Genomic DNA, 7,271 nt, shown 5'->3' with positions numbered 1-7,271 from the left:
ATTCGGCCTCAGACATCTGACACTCACTAGCTGTGTGACCCTGGGCAAGTCACTTAACCTCAATTGCCTCAGAAAGAAAGAAAGAAAGAAAGAAAGAAAGAAAGAAAGAAAGAAAGAAAGAAAGAAAGAAAGAAAGAAAGAAAGAAAGAAAGAAAGAAAGAAAGAAAGAAAGAAAGAAAGAAAGAAAGAAAGAAAGAAAGAAAGAAAGATCTAAGTCTGCATGTGTGATAGCTTGGGAAGGACTGTGTATCCGAGTAGCCTCTATATATATACCCAATGTCCCCAAACTCTCGGTGTAATTCTAAACTATTAAAGCTTAAAATCGCGCTAAGATTTGGGGGACACCCCGGCAATACACCTGCAAAGTGATTTTCATACCTGAGCTTGTTTGGTAAATTTAAAGCTGTAAGGTCGTTTAGTCACTTCCACGATCCTTATCTTATAGAAGAGAGAGGCTAAGTTACTTGCTCTAGGTACCCCCCCCCCCCGTTAATTAAGAAGCAGGGTCCCGATTCAAACTCAGGGGTTCTCATTCGCTCTAAACCCCACACATCTTTCTCCACTGTGTCATTCTGTATGCCTCTCGTGACAAGGCTTGGACAGACAGCTTCCCCCCCAGCTGGGACAATGAGAGTTAAATGACTTGCTCAGGGTCACACAACTAGTAAGTGTCAAGTGTCTGAGGTCAAACTTGAACTCAGGTCCTCCTGAATCCAAAGCTGGTGCTTTATCCACTGCAGCGCCAACTAGCAGCCCCCCAGGACAGACTGCTTTTTGCAAGGGGAATCCAAGAGGCTTAAAACCCTGGGATTTGAGTCTTGTAAAGCAGCCAATCTAAACCTTGCCAGGATTGTATATGATTTATGAGTTGCTGCATATGTATGTATTGGGGCGTGCCTGTATGTATAAAATGAATATACATGCTTGCCTCTGTGTGAATAATAACCCTTTTTTCTATATCCTCTGCAGTGCACTTTCTAGTTTACAAAGTATTTTCCATATATAATCTCCTTGGAGCTTCAAAACAACCACAGGAGATACATAGTCCAACATGATGTAGGACTGAAAGGGTCATAGATCATGTTCTTAGAGCTGGGAGGGACCTTGGACTGCATTTAGTTCAACCACCTCATTTTATAGATAAGAAAACTCAGATCAAGAAATCATCTTAATTTAAACACCGTGGGAATAGAGATTATTGCATTCTTCATACTTGCATGCCCAGGTTCTAGGTCAGTGCCTGGCATATGGTAGCTACTTAATTAAACAAATTCTTGTGAATCAATTGACTCACCCAAGGTCACACCCCAGTAAGTAGCTAGTAGCAGAACTGGGATTCAAAGCCAAGCCTTCTGACTCTAAATCCTGTGTTTTTTCTACTATCCATGTTGCCTTCCCCATTTTACAGATAAGGCTCAGAGAATTTAAGTGATTCACCCAACATCACACAGCTAATAAGTGACAGTGCCAAGACTCAAACCCAAGTCCTCTGACTCTCTAGGTCCAATAATAATCCTTCTGCTCCAAAATTGCCTTTACATGTCTATGTGTCTGTGTCTGTGTAGGGGGGTAATTGCCCTCAAGGACCCTAGCATTTTGTGTACTGGTTTGCACCATTCTCCTTAGGTTGCTTAGCCCCAGCCAGATTATAAATGGTGACAGGCCAGAGATGATTCCTCAAATTAGATCTAAAGTCTTGGCTCTTGCTCACCTGCAGCCAGCTGCCTGTTATATAACTTGAACATTGAGACAAGGATCTGCTTTTTTTTTTCTCCAGAACAAAATGAGATGATATATAACCCTGCGCGTTCTTTGAAGATTCGTGCCTGCGGCTGTCACAGTATTAAATCAGAAAGATGATGGAAAGAGCCAGAAGACCTTCAGCAACATCTGAGCAAGGGGGGTCTGTAGATGTGTCTTTAAAAAAAAAAAAGGCCAGCATATTCTCATCACCTCTAATTAGTCTCCCCTGATACTTGAAATCAGAAATTCTCTTTCCTTGCTTCTGGTGTCTGGCCCAGATTTTAAATCAGAAATTCTCTTTCCCTCGGTCTCAGGCCCAAAGGTACCCTTATTCTACCAACTGTCAAAAAGATAGCCCAGCAGGGATGGCCCAGAAGGCAAATACCACCAATCTGAAGACGTCAGCAAAGTGATATCATGTTGACCCTTAATAAGCCCAAACTGTTCTGGTAGCTGGCTTGGGTAAGGCAGGATAAGCTTCTCTCAGTGGGTGGTTTCTTTTCTTTCCATTACAGTGTACCAACCGTGGAGTTGGCATGTGACATTTTGCAGCTTACACATTTTAATTCTGACCTCTTATTTACCAGAGCCCTATTTCCAAAGCTCATGTCAAATCCCTGTGGCGCCCCTGGGTGACAGATGGGGCATATCTCACCCCCTAGTCCCAATTCTGTGTATTTTTCACCCCATGCCTGGAATACTTTCTCTTATCTTCATCTCTACCTCCTGGCTTCCTCAAGACCCAACTAAAATCCCACCTTCCAAAGCAAGGTTCTCAGCATCCCCTTTAATTCTAATGTCTTCCCTATCACCATTAGCTCCAAAAATCTTGTCCGTGGATTGTTTGTACATATTGTTTGTATCTTGTCTCCCCCATTAGATTGTAAGTTACATGAGAGCAGGAGTATTTTCAATAAACTCCAGCAGCTCCCCATCAATATCCAGGATCAAATTTTAAAACTTCTGTTGGCATTCAAAAGCCCTTTACCACCTGGCTTTTCTCCTACCTATCCAGACTTCTTATACCCTAATATTTTCTCACCCTCCACATCCTCTGTGATCCAGCCACACTGGTCTTCTTGCTGTTCCTTAAACAAGATGCTCCATTTCCCAACATTTTTTCACTGACTCATGCCTGGAATTCTCTCCCTCCTCCTCTCTATCCCCTGGCTTCTGACTTCTTTCAAGTTTCACCCCAAATCCTACCTTCTATGAAAGCTTTCCTTATCCCCTCCCCCTTAAAACTCAGGTGGGGGGCAGCTAGGTGGCACAGTGGATAGAGCACCAGCCCTGGAGTCAGGAGTACCTGAGTTCAAATCCAGACTCAGACACTTAACACTTACTAGCTGTGTGACCCTGGGCAAGTCACTTGACCCCAATTGTCTCACTAAAAAAAACAAACCAAAAAACAGAAAACTCAGGTGGATTCCTTCTGATGATTATTTCCAATTTATCCTGCAATTTATCTTTTATATAGCTTGTCTGCACATAGTTGCTTGCATGTTGTTTTCCCCATTTCATTATGAGCTCTTTGAGAGCAGGTAATGTCTTTCTTTTGTCTTTCTGTGTATCCCCAATACTTAGCACAGTAACTGGCACACAGTGGGTGCTTAACGAATGCTTGTTAGGATTGACTGACATACCAGTTCTATGATTTTTTTTCAGTGGTGGGAATTCCTTCCACCCAAGAAACCCCATCTGTAAATTAGAGTAAGTGACTTGCCCCTGGTAACATAGCTAAGAAGTGTCAGAGGCAGGATGTGAACCCAGGTCTTCAGGAACTCCAGGAGCAGCTACATGTTGTATATGTCACAGAGAAATACAGTGTGCCAGCTTCATGGAGTTCATCATAAACCAAACGACTCCCAAGCAAAATAGGCAAGTGTGTAGTACACACCATTTTGTAATCTTCTTTGGTGTGCTCTTCAACCATGGCTTGGATCCAGTTCCTCTGATACCATCGATCGGTCTTGCTACTGACTCATAAAAGAAGCACCTTGGACAAAAGTACTAGACTCAAGAGAGTTGGTACTGGTAGCCTTCTGGTGTATGCTCAGAGAGGAGCATTTGTTTAGGACAGGGTTGCCAACCTAAAGCTGGGTCTTTGGTAAGTGAAAGTGATGGATCCAAGAGGCAGTCTTCTGTTCTTCCTTCCAAACATTGATTGGTCTGGAAGCTTAGTCTTGGGGAAGAGGAGGTAGGGGGTGAGGGAGGAGGAGGAGCTGGTTGGAAGGGCTATACACGTCAAACTGGCTTGATTCATGCAGTTACACCCTGATGGGGCCCTTTTTAAGGAGCAGCGATTCATTTATAAGGGGCAACTTAGTCTTTGTGATGTCTGATGGTGTCACTATGTCTTATGCAGTCAGAAGCCCAAACAAGGGGCTGTCACTGTGCCAACTTCTGGGTGCCAGGGTCTACTTGGCATAGTAAAAGGAAGTTACTCCCCCTCTCTGGAGGACTTGCAGTGGCAAGAGAGAAAATGCAGCTGGAAATCTCAGGGAGCTAATTATTATTATTATTATTTAACACTGACTTAGCATCCACAATGTGTTAGGTGTTTCCAAGATTGATCTACAAAGAATTGGTTTTTTGTTTCAAAAAATCTGCCTTGTAGTCCCTATTTAAATGATAAGAACAATGAAAAATAACACCCCCACCCCCCCCATCCCCCGTTCATACTATGGTAACTGAGTCTTCAGCTTCAGGATAGCTAGGGTTCTGAATTAATGTTATCACAGAACAGTTGGAGAGGTTTATTTTGTTAATATCAATGTGGATTATAGAGATTAATATATCAAGGAGCTTAGGCAAGGCTAGCTCTGAGACTCCCCTTGGATCCAGACAGGGATCCCACAGGGACCTCTCTGCTTTTCATATTGGATTTTGGTTCAGAATGTTAAAGAAGTTACTGTAGTCGCACTTGTAGAGATCAGGAAATTTTATCTGGAATAGAACTAGAATGCTCATACATTAGTATCCAGATATCCAGATAAATGCCACATCTTCCTCCTTCAATTTGATTCAAATCAGGACACATTTATTATATAGCTCCTTATATGTGCTAAGAACAGGCTACAAAGATTTTTTTTTTTAAATCTCACTATGAGAGATCATAACCCTAACCCTAACCCTAACAAAATAAAGGTACACAAACCGGGGTAATCTTGTCTTTTTTCTTTTTCTTTTTTTTGCGGGACAATGGGGGTTAAGTGACTTGCCCAGGGTCACACAGCTAGCAAGTGTCAAGTGTCTGAGGTCGGATTTGAACTCAGGTGCTCCTGAATCCAGAGCCAGCGCTTTATCCACTGCGCCACCTAGCGGCCGGTAACCTTGTCTTAATCCCTCAACCCAGACTCTCCTCCCTCATCAATTCCTCTGACAAAGATGAAAACTACTGTGTCCCTCCACCGTGATAGGATTTTATGACCACATCTCTTTTGCTCCCCTTATGTCTAGTAAAAGAATTGGGGGGCAGCTAGGTGGCGCAGTGGATAAAAGCACCGGCCCTGGATTCAGGAGTACCTGAGTTCAAATCCGGCCTCAGACACTTAACACTTACTAGCTGTGTGACCCTGGGCAAGTCACTTGGCCCCAATTGCCTCACTAAAAAAAAAAAAAAAGAAAAAAAAAGAATTGGGAGGGCACTGAGGAGAGGAAAAGTAGGAGAGCCATATTGGTATAGATCAGTTCAGGAGGAACTGAGTTGAGTAAGCCCAATGCAGGCAAGGCAAGGCTGGTGTCCAAGTAAAGAGTAGGTGTTTCCTGTGCCTGGAATGTCTTCCATCTTTTTTTTTTTTTTTGCCGGTTGATACAAAGATGAACATGCCATGATATCTGTCCTTAAGGGCTTAAGACAATCATACAGAATGAAAGAATGAATGGATGGATGGATGGATGGATGGATGAATGAATGGACATGCACACTTCACTAGAGAGCTCTTGTAATTATAATAGGTAGAGTTTATATAGCGCTTTAAGGTTTACAAGGAGCTTTAAAAATATTTAATTTTATTCTCACAATAACCCTGGGTGGTAGGTACTATTATCACCCCCATTTTACAGATGAGGACACTGAGGCAATCAGAGGGTTACATGACTTGCCCAGGGTCACACAGCTAGTAAATGTATGAGGTCAAATTTGAACTCATGTCCTCCTGAGTCCAGGTCCGATGCTCTATCCACAGTATCAACTAGCAGCCTCTTATGATGCCTTATCATAATCTGGAAGTGGTCCCTGTCTCCTTGAAGGCTAGGCTGATGAGGATAAATTCTGGCAGGTCTTGTCATCCCAGAAAGCCTTTGATCACTGTATTGTAATCAACTGAAGCTACTGTCCAAGAACCAACCTAGCTAAATATTCATCACCTGGTTGGCTACAGAAGGATGAATTTTGGGGGCACAGCAGTTTTAGAATACCTGTCTACTAAACTAGAGAGAGGCTGGGGTCTGAGCTGGTGGAAGGAGTGCCAACACAGATGAAATCATTGGTCCTTGGTGAGTCTATTTTTTTTTTTTTTTGGTCCTTGGAATACTGACGTAATTGCACACATATACAACTGTTTCAGCACACATTAGACTAAGATTTTGAGGGCAGGGACTGTGTTTTGTGTCATTTTTGTGTCCTTCAAGCCTTTCCCAGGGCTTTGCACATAACACACACCCAACAAATATTTGTTTTATTAAGTAAGCCAGGGGCAGCTAGGTGGCGCAGTGGATAGAGCACCGGCCCTGGAGTCAGGAGTACCTGAGTTCAAATCCGGCCTCAGACACTTAACACTTACTAGCTGTGTGACCCTGGGCAAGTCACTTAACCCCAACTGCCTCACTAAAAAAAAAAAAAAATTAAGTAAGCCAAATAAATGTAGTAAGAGAGGTAAGAGTCCAACTCTTGACTTCTTTAGATTCAGAGGAACTGATGATTTAAAGTCTCATTTAGCACCTACCCCTTTCCATCCTTCCCAACTGTGACATCGTGGTAGTTGTTCCTGGGCTGCCTCAAGTATCTCAGAAGCTGGAATTTCCTACAGGGGACAGTTTTCCTCCTTTATTCAAAAATTCAGTTCAACAAACACATATTAAAAATACCTATTTTGTGCATGGTACTATGCAAGGAAGTGGGGAATCAAGGATAAAAAATGAACCATTCCCTGTCCTCAGGGAGCTTTTAGTTTATTGTGAAATATACTATGGACACAAATAATTTGAGAATGAAGATAGCACTAACAATTTGGGGAGGAGGAATGTGGTCAAGGAAGGATACATGGAAGAGATGGGACCCAAGCTGAACCTTGAAGGAGGGAAGATACAAAGACTAATATGTAATGATAAAGAGGGATTATATTCCAACCATGGGAGACAGAAGTTAGAAAAGTTTCCGGAGCCGTGGATCTTCCTTGACTTTGTTACTGCTGTAGTACCCAACTGAACAAGGGGTACTATGTACCCGAAAAATGTAAGGCTCCTTCCTAGCCACATCCATTCTGGTGAGACAATTTCAGAACCATAGAAAGGTTCCAAGGAGATCT

The sequence above is a fragment of the Dromiciops gliroides genome, chromosome 2, assembly GCF_019393635.1.
Source record: "Dromiciops gliroides isolate mDroGli1 chromosome 2, mDroGli1.pri, whole genome shotgun sequence".
Lineage (NCBI taxonomy): Eukaryota > Metazoa > Chordata > Mammalia > Microbiotheria > Microbiotheriidae > Dromiciops > Dromiciops gliroides.
The sequence above is the reverse complement of the archived record's forward strand: the minus strand, read 5'-3'. Positions refer to the sequence as shown.